This window comes from Hyla sarda, chromosome 8 (genome assembly GCF_029499605.1).
Source record: "Hyla sarda isolate aHylSar1 chromosome 8, aHylSar1.hap1, whole genome shotgun sequence".
NCBI classification, from domain to species: Eukaryota; Metazoa; Chordata; class Amphibia; order Anura; family Hylidae; genus Hyla; species Hyla sarda.
In genome coordinates, this window is record NC_079196.1 from 113,358,568 (window position 1) to 113,373,711 (window position 15,144).

General features: G+C 46.5%; 6 pseudogenes; all 6 read right to left on the minus strand.

Annotated features, from left to right (window-relative positions):
- Positions 1-818: 818 nt before the first annotated feature.
- Positions 819-1,085, minus strand: LOC130288434 (U2 spliceosomal RNA; annotated as a pseudogene).
- A 1,467-nt stretch (positions 1,086-2,552) lies between these two features.
- Positions 2,553-2,816, minus strand: LOC130285608 (U2 spliceosomal RNA; annotated as a pseudogene).
- A 1,450-nt stretch (positions 2,817-4,266) lies between these two features.
- LOC130289983 (U2 spliceosomal RNA) lies at positions 4,267-4,530 on the minus strand (annotated as a pseudogene).
- Positions 4,531-5,987: 1,457 nt separating this feature from the next.
- Positions 5,988-6,251, minus strand: LOC130289994 (U2 spliceosomal RNA; annotated as a pseudogene).
- A 1,470-nt stretch (positions 6,252-7,721) lies between these two features.
- LOC130286178 (U2 spliceosomal RNA) lies at positions 7,722-7,985 on the minus strand (annotated as a pseudogene).
- A 1,475-nt stretch (positions 7,986-9,460) lies between these two features.
- Positions 9,461-9,724, minus strand: LOC130286179 (U2 spliceosomal RNA; annotated as a pseudogene).
- Positions 9,725-15,144: the final 5,420 nt, after the last annotated feature.

Here is a 15,144-nt window from a genome sequence, read left to right on the forward strand (position 1 = left end):
GGATCAGCCTCAACGGCTTTGTAGATTGCACTCATGTCAGCAACTCCATATACATTTTTTTTTCTTCATGCTTCTTTCTTCATCCTTTTTTCTTTCTGTCATTCAGACTTTCATTCATTCGATCTCTCTCACTCACTTGCTTTAACTCATTTGTTCTCACTCACTCACTCACTCACTCAATCACTCACTCACTCATTCACTCTCACTCACTCTCACTCTCTCACTCACTCGCTCACTAAGTCAGTCTCTCTCTCTCTCTCTCTCTTTTTCTTTTTATATATATTTTTTTCCGTCTTCTTCTTCTTCTTCTTCTTCTTCTTCAGACCCTGTCATAGCACTAATGCCTTTCCAATACCACCAGCAGATGGAGACACTCCATTGCAACATTGGTTGTGAGCAGCAGTTTCTAAAAACAAATGCCTCATGGCGGATTTCCCATCCATCAATGGATGGTAAATTTTGTTTTTATCATTCACTGACCACAGAAACCAATGCATGGTCAAGCAACAGCAATGACACACCCTTGTGTATAGGCATGAGACCCTCATGTCATTTAACAGGATTCAGCACCACCCACAAGACAGCTACCTGTCATGTCATGTCATGTCAAACCTGCACAGGTGTGCTAGATTATTATTATTTAGTTTTATTTTATTTTTTTACACCAATCAGTGTGCAAACATGGTCATTAAAACGCTAAATGAATAGACGTTCATAAACCAGTCAGTGCAACTCATCATTTTGGTCTCCAATTCTCAAACTCAAATTCTCACCCACGGAGGATTAAATGAGAATCTTTCTTGTTTAACACTGGAATGGGGTGGTGCACTGTTCACTACCCGAAGATACTGCCACATCGGGTCAATGCATAGGGCGACAGAAGCAAGCTTCCAAATCAGCTCCCTTTCTCAAAAATCCATTTAATTTATGGTCCCCAGATAGGGAACGTATGTATCAGTATGTGCTCACAAGTCACCCAAGTGCAAGTATTCACACAAAAAAAAAAAACGTGCCTCAGGATGCGATCTGTCGCAAGATCCTTTCTTTTTTTACACTTGATCTAAGCCAAAAGGCCTAGAGGGGATAACCGGGAAAGGGGTGGACCCAACCATGTCCCCTTCATGAGCACTCACATTACTCATAGGAATGGAAGGAAGGCTGGCAGCCAACCAGCCTCCCATACACTTTCTGGGTGGGTGGCAGTCAGCCACCCATACATACATACAGCACAGGCTAAACCCACATCATCACTTAAAAAAAGGACAGGCGACCATTGCACTCTGATGGAGCATTTAGCAATGCAATCCATAGCCTGGCTTTTGCCTGAACCCCCATCACTCCTCCTCTTGCATATAAGACAATATTTCAGATCTGCATATGAAAACAACACACCTACCTTTGTTGCACATAGCTGCCTGCCTGTCTCTAGTTACCCCACTGGCTGTAGCTGCGTCCCTTCCGACATGGAATAACACCAACTGTAACGATAAACTGAAAATTAACAGTATAAACCTGCATCATTTTGGACTCTGGTATTTGCTGAATCCGGGTGACCTGACAATCGATGGTGGTGCCGCTGGTGATTCTGGCCTTCTTGGAATCTGTTGGGCCTATGTGTTAGCTCACACATCACTTGGGTATCCATGGTAACTACCACAACATGGTCATCTGCAGTTTACATCTAGCCCGTGGCATTGAATGGCATTTTAAAAGTGCTAAGGGTCCTGGTGCAATAATCCTCCCATGAGGATCAGCCTCAACGGCTTTGTAGATTGCACTCATGTCAGCAACTCCATATACATTTTTTTTTCTTCATGCTTCTTTCTTCATCCTTTTTTCTTTCTGTCATTCAGACTTTCATTCATTCGATCTCTCTCACTCACTTGCTTTAACTCATTTGTTCTCACTCACTCACTCACTCACTCAATCACTCACTCACTCATTCACTCTCACTCACTCTCACTCTCTCACTCACTCGCTCACTAAGTCAGTCTCTCTCTCTCTCTCTCTTTTTCTTTTTATATATATTTTTTTCCGTCTTCTTCTTCTTCTTCTTCTTCAGACCCTGTCATAGCACTAATGCCTTTCCAATACCACCAGCAGATGGAGACACTCCATTGCAACATTGGTTGTGAGCAGCAGTTTCTAAAAACAAATGCCTCATGGCGGATTTCCCATCCATCAATGGATGGTAAATTTTGTTTTTATCATTCACTGACCACAGAAACCAATGCATGGTCAAGCAACAGCAATGACACACCCTTGTGTATAGGCATGAGACCCTCATGTCATTTAACAGGATTCAGCACCACCCACAAGACAGCTACCTGTCATGTCATGTCAAACCTGCACAGGTGTGCTAGATTATTATTATTTAGTTTTATTTTATTTTTTTACACCAATCAGTGTGCAAACATGGTCATTAAAACGCTAAATGAATAGACGTTCATAAACCAGTCAGTGCAACTCATCATTTTGGTCTCCAATTCTCAAACTCAAATTCTCACCCACGGAGGATTAAATGAGAATCTTTCTTGTTTAACACTGGAATGGGGTGGTGCACTGTTCACTACCCGAAGATACTGCCACATCGGGTCAATGCATAGGGCGACAGAAGCAAGCTTCCAAATCAGCTCCCTTTCTCAAAAATCCATTTAATTTATGGTCCCCAGATAGGGAACGTATGTATCAGTATGTTCTCACAAGTCACCCAAGTGCAAGTATTCACACAAAAAAAAACGTGCCTCAGGATGCGATCTGTCGCAAGATCCTTTCTTTTTTTACACTTGATCTAAGCCAAAAGGCCTAGAGGGGATAACCGGGAAAGGGGTGGACCCAACCATGTCCCCTTCATGAGCACTCACATTACTCATAGGAATGGAAGGAAGGCTGGCAGCCAACCAGCCTCCCATACACTTTCTGGGTGGGTTGCAGTCAGCCACCCATACATACAGCACAGGCTAAACCCACATCATCACTTAAAAAAAGGACAGGCGACCATTGCACTCTGATGGAGCATTTAGCAATGCAATCCATAGCCTGGCTTATGCCTGAACCCCCATCACTCCTCCTCTTGCATATAAGACAATATTTCAGATCTGCATATGAAAACAACACGCCTACCTTTGTTGCACATAGCTGCCTGCCTGTCTCTAGTTACCCCACTGGCTGTAGCTGCGTCCCTTCCGACAGGGAATAACACCAACTGTAACGATAAACTGAAAATTAACAGTATAAACCTGCATCATTTTGGACTCTGGTATTTGCTGAATCCGGGTGACCTGACAATCGATGGTGGTGCCGCTGGTGATTCTGGCCTTCTTGGAATCTGTTGGGCCTATGTGTTAGCTCACACATCACTTGGGTATCCATGGTAACTACCACAACATGGTCATCTGCAGTTTACATCTAGCCCGTGGCATTGAATGGCATTTTAAAAGTGCTAAGGGTCCCGGTGCAATAATCCTCCCATGAGGATCAGCCTCAACGGCTTTGTAGATTGCACTCATGTCAGCAACTCCATATACATTTTTTTTTCTTCATGCTTCTTTCTTCATCCTTTTTTCTTTCTGTCATTCAGACTTTCATTCATTCGATCTCTCTCACTCACTTGCTTTAACTCATTTGTTCTCACTCACTCACTCACTCACTCAATCACTCACTCACTCATTCACTCTCACTCTCTCACTCACTCGCTCACTAAGTCAGTCTCTCTCTCTCTCTCTCTTTTTCTTTTTATATATATTTTTTTCCGTCTTCTTCTTCATCTTCTTCAGACCCTGTCATAGCACTAATGCCTTTCCAATACCACCAGCAGATGGAGACACTCCATTGCAACATTGGTTGTGAGCAGCAGTTTCTAAAAACAAATGCCTCATGGCGGATTTCCCATCCATCAATGGATGGTAAATTTTGTTTTTATCATTCACTGACCACAGAAACCAATGCATGGTCAAGCAACAGCAATGACACACCCTTGTGTATAGGCATGAGACCCTCATGTCATTTAACAGGATTCAGCACCACCCACAAGACAGCTACCTGTCATGTCATGTCAAACCTGCACAGGTGTGCTAGATTATTATTATTTAGTTTTATTTTATTTTTTTACACCAATCAGTGTGCAAACATGGTCATTAAAACGCTAAATGAATAGACGTTCATAAACCAGTCAGTGCAACTCATCATTTTGGTCTCCAATTCTCAAACTCAAATTCTCACCCACGGAGGATTAAATGAGAATCTTTCTTGTTTAACACTGGAATGGGGTGGTGCACTGTTCACTACCCGAAGATACTGCCACATCGGGTCAATGCATAGGGCGACAGAAGCAAGCTTCCAAATCAGCTCCCTTTCTCAAAAATCCATTTAATTTATGGTCCCCAGATAGGGAACGTATGTATCAGTATGTGCTCACAAGTCACCCAAGTGCAAGTATTCACACCAAAAAAAACGTGCCTCAGGATGCGATCTGTCGCAAGATCCTTTCTTTTTTTACACTTGATCTAAGCCAAAAGGCCTAGAGGGGATAACCGGGAAAGGGGTGGACCCAACCATGTCCCCTTCATGAGCACTCACATTACTCATAGGAATGGAAGGAAGGCTGGCAGCCAACCAGCCTCCCATACACTTTCTGGGTGGGTGGCAGTCAGCCACCCATACATACATACAGCACAGGCTAAACCCACATCATCACTTAAAAAAAGGACAGGCGACCATTGCACTCTGATGGAGCATTTAGCAATGCAATCCATAGCCTGGCTTTTGCCTGAACCCCCATCACTCCTCCTCTTGCATATAAGACAATATTTCAGATCTGCATATGAAAACAACACGCCTACCTTTGTTGCACATAGCTGCCTGCCTGTCTCTAGTTACCCCACTGGCTGTAGCTGCGTCCCTTCCGACATGGAATAACACCAACTGTAACGATAAACTGAAAATTAACAGTATAAACCTGCATCATTTTGGACTCTGGTATTTGCTGAATCCGGGTGACCTGACAATCGATGGTGGTGCCGCTGGTGATTCTGGCCTTCTTGGAATCTGTTGGGCCTATGTGTTAGCTCACACATCACTTGGGTATCCATGGTAACTACCACAACATGGTCATCTGCAGTTTACATCTAGCCCGTGGCATTGAATGGCATTTTAAAAGTGCTAAGGGTCCTGGTGCAATAATCCTCCCATGAGGATCAGCCTCAACGGCTTTGTAGATTGCACTCATGTCAGCAACTCCAAATACATTTTTTTTTCTTCATGCTTCTTTCTTCATCCTTTTTTCTTTCTGTCATTCAGACTTTCATTCATTCGATCTCTCTCACTCACTTGCTTTAACTCATTTGTTCTCACTCACTCACTCACTGACTCAATCACTCACTCATTCACTCTCACTCACTCTCACTCTCTCACTCACTCGCTCACTAAGTCAGTCTCTCTCTCTCTCTCTCTTTTTCTTTTTATATATATTTTTTTCCGTCTTCTTCTTCTTCTTCAGACCCTGTCATAGCACTAATGCCTTTCCAATACCACCAGCAGATGGAGACACTCCATTGCAACATTGGTTGTGAGCAGCAGTTTCTAAAAACAAATGCCTCATGGCGGATTTCCCATCCATCAATGGATGGTAAATTTTGTTTTTATCATTCACTGACCACAGAAACCAATGCATGGTCAAGCAACAGCAATGACACACCCTTGTGTATAGGCATGAGACCCTCATGTCATTTAACAGGATTCAGCACCACCCACAAGACAGCTACCTGTCATGTCATGTCAAACCTGCACAGGTGTGCTAGATTATTATTATTTAGTTTTATTTTATTTTTTTACACCAATTAGTGTGCAAACATGGTCATTAAAACGCTAAATGAATAGACGTTCATAAACCAGTCAGTGCAACTCATCATTTTGGTCTCCAATTCTCAAACTCAAATTCTCACCCACGGAGGATTAAATGAGAATCTTTCTTGTTTAACACTGGAATGGGGTGGTGCACTGTTCACTACCCGAAGATACTGCCACATCGGGTCAATGCATAGGGCGACAGAAGCAAGCTTCCAAATCAGCTCCCTTTCTCAAAAATCCATTTAATTTATGGTCCCCAGATAGGGAACGTATGTATCAGTATGTGCTCACAAGTCACCCAAGTGCAAGTATTCACACCAAAAAAAACGTGCCTCAGGATGCGATCTGTCGCAAGATCCTTTCTTTTTTTACACTTGATCTAAGCCAAAAGGCCTAGAGGGGATAACCGGGAAAGGGGTGGACCCAACCATGTCCCCTTCATGAGCACTCACATTACTCATAGGAATGGAAGGAAGGCTGGCAGCCAACCAGCCTCCCATACACTTTCTGGGTGGGTGGCAGTCAGCCACCCATACATACATACAGCACAGGCTAAACCCACATCATCACTTAAAAAAAGGACAGGCGACCATTGCACTCTGATGGAGCATTTAGCAATGCAATCCATAGCCTGGCTTTTGCCTGAACCCCCATCACTCCTCCTCTTGCATATAAGACAATATTTCAGATCTGCATATGAAAACAACACGCCTACCTTTGTTGCACATAGCTGCCTGCCTGTCTCTAGTTACCCCACTGGCTGTAGCTGCGTCCCTTCCGACATGGAATAACACCAACTGTAACGATAAACTGAAAATTAACAGTATAAACCTGCATCATTTTGGACTCTGGTATTTGCTGAATCCGGGTGACCTGACAATCGATGGTGGTGCCGCTGGTGATTCTGGCCTTCTTGGAATCTGTTGGGCCTATGTGTTAGCTCACACATCACTTGGGTATCCATGGTAACTACCACAACATGGTCATCTGCAGTTTATATCTAGCCCGTGGCATTGAATGGCATTTTAAAAGTGCTAAGGGTCCTGGTGCAATAATCCTCCCATGAGGATCAGCCTCAACGGCTTTGTAGATTGCACTCATGTCAGCAACTCCATATACATTTTTTTTTCTTCATGCTTCTTTCTTCATCCTTTTTTCTTTCTGTCATTCAGACTTTCATTCATTCGATCTCTCTCACTCACTTGCTTTAACTCATTTGTTCTCACTCACTCACTCACTCACTCAATCACTCACTCACTCATTCACTCTCACTCACTCTCACTCTCTCACTCACTCGCTCACTAAGTCAGTCTCTCTCTCTCTCTCTCTTTTTCTTTTTATATATATTTTTTTCCGTCTTCTTCTTCTTCTTCTTCTTCTTCAGACCCTGTCATAGCACTAATGCCTTTCCAATACCACCAGCAGATGGAGACACTCCATTGCAACATTGGTTGTGAGCAGCAGTTTCTAAAAACAAATGCCTCATGGCGGATTTCCCATCCATCAATGGATGGTAAATTTTGTTTTTATCATTCACTGACCACAGAAACCAATGCATGGTCAAGCAACAGCAATGACACACCCTTGTGTATAGGCATGAGACCCTCATGTCATTTAACAGGATTCAGCACCACCCACAAGACAGCTACCTGTCATGTCATGTCAAACCTGCACAGGTGTGCTAGATTATTATTATTTAGTTTTATTTTATTTTTTTACACCAATTAGTGTGCAAACATGGTCATTAAAACGCTAAATGAATAGACGTTCATAAACCAGTCAGTGCAACTCATCATTTTGGTCTCCAATTCTCAAACTCAAATTCTCACCCACGGAGGATTAAATGAGAATCTTTCTTGTTTAACACTGGAATGGGGTGGTGCACTGTTCACTACCCGAAGATACTGCCACATCGGGTCAATGCATAGGGCGACAGAAGCAAGCTTCCAAATCAGCTCCCTTTCTCAAAAATCCATTTAATTTATGGTCCCCAGATAGGGAACGTATGTATCAGTATGTGCTCACAAGTCACCCAAGTGCAAGTATTCACACAAAAAAAAACGTGCCTCAGGATGCGATCTGTCGCAAGATCCTTTCTTTTTTTACACTTGATCTAAGCCAAAAGGCCTAGAGGGGATAACCGGGAAAGGGGTGGACCCAACCATGTCCCCTTCATGAGCACTCACATTACTCATAGGAATGGAAGGAAGGCTGGCAGCCAACCAGCCTCCCATACACTTTCTGGGTGGGTGGCAGTCAGCCACCCATACATACATACAGCACAGGCTAAACCCACATCATCACTTAAAAAAAGGACAGGCGACCATTGCACTCTGATGGAGCATTTAGCAATGCAATCCATAGCCTGGCTTTTGCCTGAACCCCCATCACTCCTCCTCTTGCATATAAGACAATATTTCAGATCTGCATATGAAAACAACACGCCTACCTTTGTTGCACATAGCTGCCTGCCTGTCTCTAGTTACCCCACTGGCTGTAGCTGCGTCCCTTCCGACATGGAATAACACCAACTGTAACGATAAACTGAAAATTAACAGTATAAACCTGCATCATTTTGGACTCTGGTATTTGCTGAATCCGGGTGACCTGACAATCGATGGTGGTGCCGCTGGTGATTCTGGCCTTCTTGGAATCTGTTGGGCCTATGTGTTAGCTCACACATCACTTGGGTATCCATGGTAACTACCACAACATGGTCATCTGCAGTTTACATCTAGCCCGTGGCATTGAATGGCATTTTAAAAGTGCTAAGGGTCCTGGTGCAATAATCCTCCCATGAGGATCAGCCTCAACGGCTTTGTAGATTGCACTCATGTCAGCAACTCCATATACATTTTTTTTTCTTCATGCTTCTTTCTTCATCCTTTTTTCTTTCTGTCATTCAGACTTTCATTCATTCGATCTCTCTCACTCACTTGCTTTAACTCATTTGTTCTCACTCACTCACTCACTCACTCAATCACTCACTCACTCATTCACTCTCACTCACTCTCACTCTCTCACTCACTCGCTCACTAAGTCAGTCTCTCTCTCTCTCTCTCTCTCTCTCTTTTTCTTTTTATATATATTTTTTTCCGTCTTCTTCTTCTTCTTCTTCTTCAGACCCTGTCATAGCACTAATGCCTTTCCAATACCACCAGCAGATGGAGACACTCCATTGCAACATTGGTTGTGAGCAGCAGTTTCTAAAAACAAATGCCTCATGGCGGATTTCCCATCCATCAATGGATGGTAAATTTTGTTTTTATCATTCACTGACCACAGAAACCAATGCATGGTCAAGCAACAGCAATGACACACCCTTGTGTATAGGCATGAGACCCTCATGTCATTTAACAGGATTCAGCACCACCCACAAGACAGCTACCTGTCATGTCATGTCAAACCTGCACAGGTGTGCTAGATTATTATTATTTAGTTTTATTTTATTTTTTTACACCAATTAGTGTGCAAACATGGTCATTAAAACGCTAAATGAATAGACGTTCATAAACCAGTCAGTGCAACTCATCATTTTGGTCTCCAATTCTCAAACTCAAATTCTCACCCACGGAGGATTAAATGAGAATCTTTCTTGTTTAACACTGGAATGGGGTGGTGCACTGTTCACTACCCGAAGATACTGCCACATCGGGTCAATGCATAGGGCGACAGAAGCAAGCTTCCAAATCAGCTCCCTTTCTCAAAAATCCATTTAATTTATGGTCCCCAGATAGGGAACGTATGTATCAGTATGTGCTCACAAGTCACCCAAGTGCAAGTATTCACACAAAAAAAAACGTGCCTCAGGATGCGATCTGTCGCAAGATCCTTTCTTTTTTTACACTTGATCTAAGCCAAAAGGCCTAGAGGGGATAACCGGGAAAGGGGTGGACCCAACCATGTCCCCTTCATGAGCACTCACATTACTCATAGGAATGGAAGGAAGGCTGGCAGCCAACCAGCCTCCCATACACTTTCTGGGTGGGTGGCAGTCAGCCACCCATACATACATACAGCACAGGCTAAACCCACATCATCACTTAAAAAAAGGACAGGCGACCATTGCACTCTGATGGAGCATTTAGCAATGCAATCCATAGCCTGGCTTTTGCCTGAACCCCCATCACTCCTCCTCTTGCATATAAGACAATATTTCAGATCTGCATATGAAAACAACACGCCTACCTTTGTTGCACATAGCTGCCTGCCTGTCTCTAGTTACCCCACTGGCTGTAGCTGCGTCCCTTCCGACATGGAATAACACCAACTGTAACGATAAACTGAAAATTAACAGTATAAACCTGCATCATTTTGGACTCTGGTATTTGCTGAATCCGGGTGACCTGACAATCGATGGTGGTGCCGCTGGTGATTCTGGCCTTCTTGGAATCTGTTGGGCCTATGTGTTAGCTCACACATCACTTGGGTATCCATGGTAACTACCACAACATGGTCATCTGCAGTTTATATCTAGCCCGTGGCATTGAATGGCATTTTAAAAGTGCTAAGGGTCCTGGTGCAATAATCCTCCCATGAGGATCAGCCTCAACGGCTTTGTAGATTGCACTCATGTCAGCAACTCCATATACATTTTTTTTTCTTCATGCTTCTTTCTTCATCCTTTTTTCTTTCTGTCATTCAGACTTTCATTCATTCGATCTCTCTCACTCACTTGCTTTAACTCATTTGTTCTCACTCACTCACTCACTCACTCAATCACTCACTCACTCATTCACTCTCACTCACTCATTCACTCTCACTCACTCGCTCACTAAGTCAGTCTCTCTCTCTCTCTCTCTTTTTCTTTTTATATATATTTTTTTCCGTCTTCTTCTTCTTCTTCTTCTTCAGACCCTGTCATAGCACTAATGCCTTTCCAATACCACCAGCAGATGGAGACACTCCATTGCAACATTGGTTGTGAGCAGCAGTTTCTAAAAACAAATGCCTCATGGCGGATTTCCCATCCATCAATGGATGGTAAATTTTGTTTTTATCATTCACTGACCACAGAAACCAATGCATGGTCAAGCAACAGCAATGACACACCCTTGTGTATAGGCATGAGACCCTCATGTCATTTAACAGGATTCAGCACCACCCACAAGACAGCTACCTGTCATGTCATGTCAAACCTGCACAGGTGTGCTAGATTATTATTATTTAGTTTTATTTTATTTTTTTACACCAATTAGTGTGCAAACATGGTCATTAAAACGCTAAATGAATAGACGTTCATAAACCAGTCAGTGCAACTCATCATTTTGGTCTCCAATTCTCAAACTCAAATTCTCACCCACGGAGGATTAAATGAGAATCTTTCTTGTTTAACACTGGAATGGGGTGGTGCACTGTTCACTACCCGAAGATACTGCCACATCGGGTCAATGCATAGGGCGACAGAAGCAAGCTTCCAAATCAGCTCCCTTTCTCAAAAATCCATTTAATTTATGGTCCCCAGATAGGTGTCACGATTCGGCTTCCAGGTAGTGGATCCTCTGTGCCAGAGAGGGATTGGCGTGGACCGTGCTAGTGGACCGGTTCTAAGCCACTACTGGTTTTCACCAGAGCCCGCCGCAAAGCGGGATGGTCTTGCTGCGGCGGTAGTGACCAGGTCGTATCCACTAGCAACGGCTCACCTCTCTGGCTGCTGAAGATAGGCGCGGTACAAGGGAGTAGGCAGAAGCAAGGTCAGACGTAGCAGAAGGTCGGGGGCAGGCGGCAAGGTTCGTAGTCAGGATGGGTAGCAGAAGTTCAGGTACACAGGCTTTGGACACACTAAACGCTTTCACTGGCACAAGGCAACAAGATCCGGCAAGGGAGTGCAAGGGAGGAGACTAGATAAAGGCAGGGAGCAGGTGGGAGCCAATTAAGCTAATTGGGCCAGGCACCAATCATTGGTGCACTGGCCCTTTAAGTCTCAGAGAGCTGGCGCGCGCGCGCCCTAGAGAGCGGAGCCGCGCGCGCCAGCACATGACAGCAGGGGACCGGGACGGGTAAGTGACCTGGGATGCGATTCGCGAGCGGGCGCGTCCCGCTGTGCGAATCGCATCCCCAACGGCCAAAACAGTGCAGCGCTCCCGGTCAGCGGGACTGACCGGGGCGCTGCAGGGAGAAAGACGCCGTGAGCGCTCCGGGGAGGAGCGGGGACCCGGAGCGCTAGGCGTAACAGTACCCCCCCCCTTAGGTCTCCCCTTCTCTTTGTCCGGTAACTGCCTCCCCTGGGATGAGGACACCGGGAAAGAATGGAGGGTTTCCTCAACGGCAGGCAGTACAGCAGGAGTGGGAATGGGGAGGGAGGGCAGAGGGCGAGGCCTGGCACGGGGCAGTGTGACACCAGGACGGGGGCCATGGGGAGGCACAGAGGCTTGCCTGATGGGACTGGGAGGGGGGGAGAGACACTTCCTGTGGCAGGCAGAGTCCCAGTTCCTGATCTCCCCGGTGGTCCAATCAATGGTGGGGGAATGAAGCCGGAGCCAAGGCAGACCGAGGAGGACCTCAGAGGTACAGTTGGGGAGAATGAAGAACTCAATCTTTTCGTGGTGGGGTCCGATAGACATCAGGAGGGGTTCTGTGCGGTAACGCACGGTGCAGTCCAATCTGGCTCCGTTGACCGCGGAAATGTAGAGCGGTTTGACGAGACGGGTCACCGGGATGCTGAATCTATTAACAAAGGACTCCAACATAAAATTCCCGGAGGCACCAGAGTCCAAGCAGGCCACGGCTGAGATGGAGGAGTTGGCTGTAGAGGAAATCCGCACGGGCACCGTGAGACGTGGAGAAGAAGACTTAGAAGCAAAAGATGCCACACCCACGTGAGCTGGGTGCGTGCGTGCGTTTCCCAGGCGTGGAGGACGGATAGGGCAATCCACCAAGAAATGCTCAGTACTGGCACAGTACAGACAGAGATTTTCTTCTCTACGGCGATTCCTCTCTTCCTGGGTCAGGCGAGACCGATCCACTTGCATGGCCTCCTCGGCGGGAGGCCCAGGCGAAGACTGCAAAGGATGCTGTGGGAGAGGTGCCCAGAGATCTAAGTCTTTTTCCTGGCGGAGCTCTTGGTGTCGCTCAGAAAAACGCATGTCAATGCGGGTAGCCAAATGGATGAGTTCTTGGAGGTTGGCAGGAATCTCTCGTGCGGCCAGCACATCCTTGATGCGACTGGATAGGCCTTTTTTAAAGGTCGCGCAGAGAGCCTCATTATTCCAGGATAGTTCAGAAGCAAAAGTACGGAATTGTATGGCGTACTCGCCAACGGAAGAATTACCCTGGACCAGGTTCAGCAAGGCAGTCTCAGCAGAAGAGGCTCGGGCAGGTTCCTCAAAGACACTTCGGACTTCAGCAAAGAAGGACTGGACTGTGGCTGTGGCAGGATCATTGCGGTCCCAGAGCGGTGTGGCCCAAGACAAGGCCTTTCCTGAAAGAAGACTTACTACGAATGCCACCTTAGACCGTTCTGTAGGAAACAAGTCTGACAACATCTCCATATGCAGGGAACACTGAGACAAAAATCCACGGCAGAGTCTGGAGTCCCCATCAAATTTGTCCGGCAGGGACAAGCGGAGGTTAGGAGCGGCCACTCGCTGCGGAGGAGGTGCAGGAGCTGGCGGAGGAGATGGTTGCTGCTGTAGCAGAGGCAGAATTTGCTGTAACATGGCGGTCAACTGCGACAGCTGCTGTCCTTGTTGGGCAATCTGCTGCGATTGCTGAGCGACCACCGTGGGAAGATCAGCGAGACTTGGCAGCGGCACCTCAGCGGGATCCATGGCCGGATCTACTGTCACGATTCGGCTTCCAGGTAGTGGATCCTCTGTGCCAGAGAGGGATTGGCGTGGACCGTGCTAGTGGACCGGTTCTAAGCCACTACTGGTTTTCACCAGAGCCCGCCGCAAAGCGGGATGGTCTTGCTGCGGCGGTAGTGACCAGGTCGTATCCACTAGCAACGGCTCACCTCTCTGGCTGCTGAAGATAGGCGCGGTACAAGGGAGTAGGCAGAAGCAAGGTCAGACGTAGCAGAAGGTCGGGGGCAGGCGGCAAGGTTCGTAGTCAGGATGGGTAGCAGAAGTTCAGGTACACAGGCTTTGGACACACTAAACGCTTTCACTGGCACAAGGCAACAAGATCCGGCAAGGGAGTGCAAGGGAGGAGACTAGATAAAGGCAGGGAGCAGGTGGGAGCCAATTAAGCTAATTGGGCCAGGCACCAATCATTGGTGCACTGGCCCTTTAAGTCTCAGAGAGCTGGCGCGCGCGCGCCCTAGAGAGCGGAGCCGCGCGCGCCAGCACATGACAGCAGGGGACCGGGACGGGTAAGTGACCTGGGATGCGATTCGCGAGCGGGCGCGTCCCGCTGTGCGAATCGCATCCCCAACGGCCAAAACAGTGCAGCGCTCCTGGTCAGCGGGACTGACCGGGGCGCTGCAGGGAGAAAGACGCCGTGAGCGCTCCGGGGAGGAGCGGGGACCCGGAGCGCTAGGCGTAACAATAGGGAACGTATGTATCAGTATGTGCTCACAAGTCACCCAAGTGCAAGTATTCACACAAAAAAAAACGTGCCTCAGGATGCGATCTGTCGCAAGATCCTTTCTTTTTTTACACTTGATCTAAGCCAAAAGGCCTAGAGGGGATAACCGGGAAAGGGGTGGACCCAACCATGTCCCCTTCATGAGCACTCACATTACTCATAGGAATGGAAGGAAGGCTGGCAGCCAACCAGCCTCCCATACACTTTCTGGGTGGGTGGCAGTCAGCCACCCATACATACATACAGCACAGGCTAAACCCACATCATCACTTAAAAAAAGGACAGGCGACCATTGCACTCTGATGGAGCATTTAGCAATGCAATCCATAGCCTGGCTTTTGCCTGAACCCCCATCACTCCTCCTCTTGCATATAAGACAATATTTCAGATCTGCATATGAAAACAACACGCCTACCTTTGTTGCACATAGCTGCCTGCCTGTCTCTAGTTACCCCACTGGCTGTAGCTGCGTCCCTTCCGACATGGAATAACACCAACTGTAACGATAAACTGAAAATTAACAGTATAAACCTGCATCATTTTGGACTCTGGTATTTGCTGAATCCGGGTGACCTGACAATCGATGGTGGTGCCGCTGGTGATTCTGGCCTTCTTGGAATCTGTTGGGCCTATGTGTTAGCTCACACATCACTTGGGTATCCATGGTAACTACCACAACATGGTCATCTGCAGTTTACATCTAGCCCGTGGCATTGAATGGCATTTTAAAAGTGCTAAGGGTCCTGGTGCAATAATCCTCCCATGAGGATC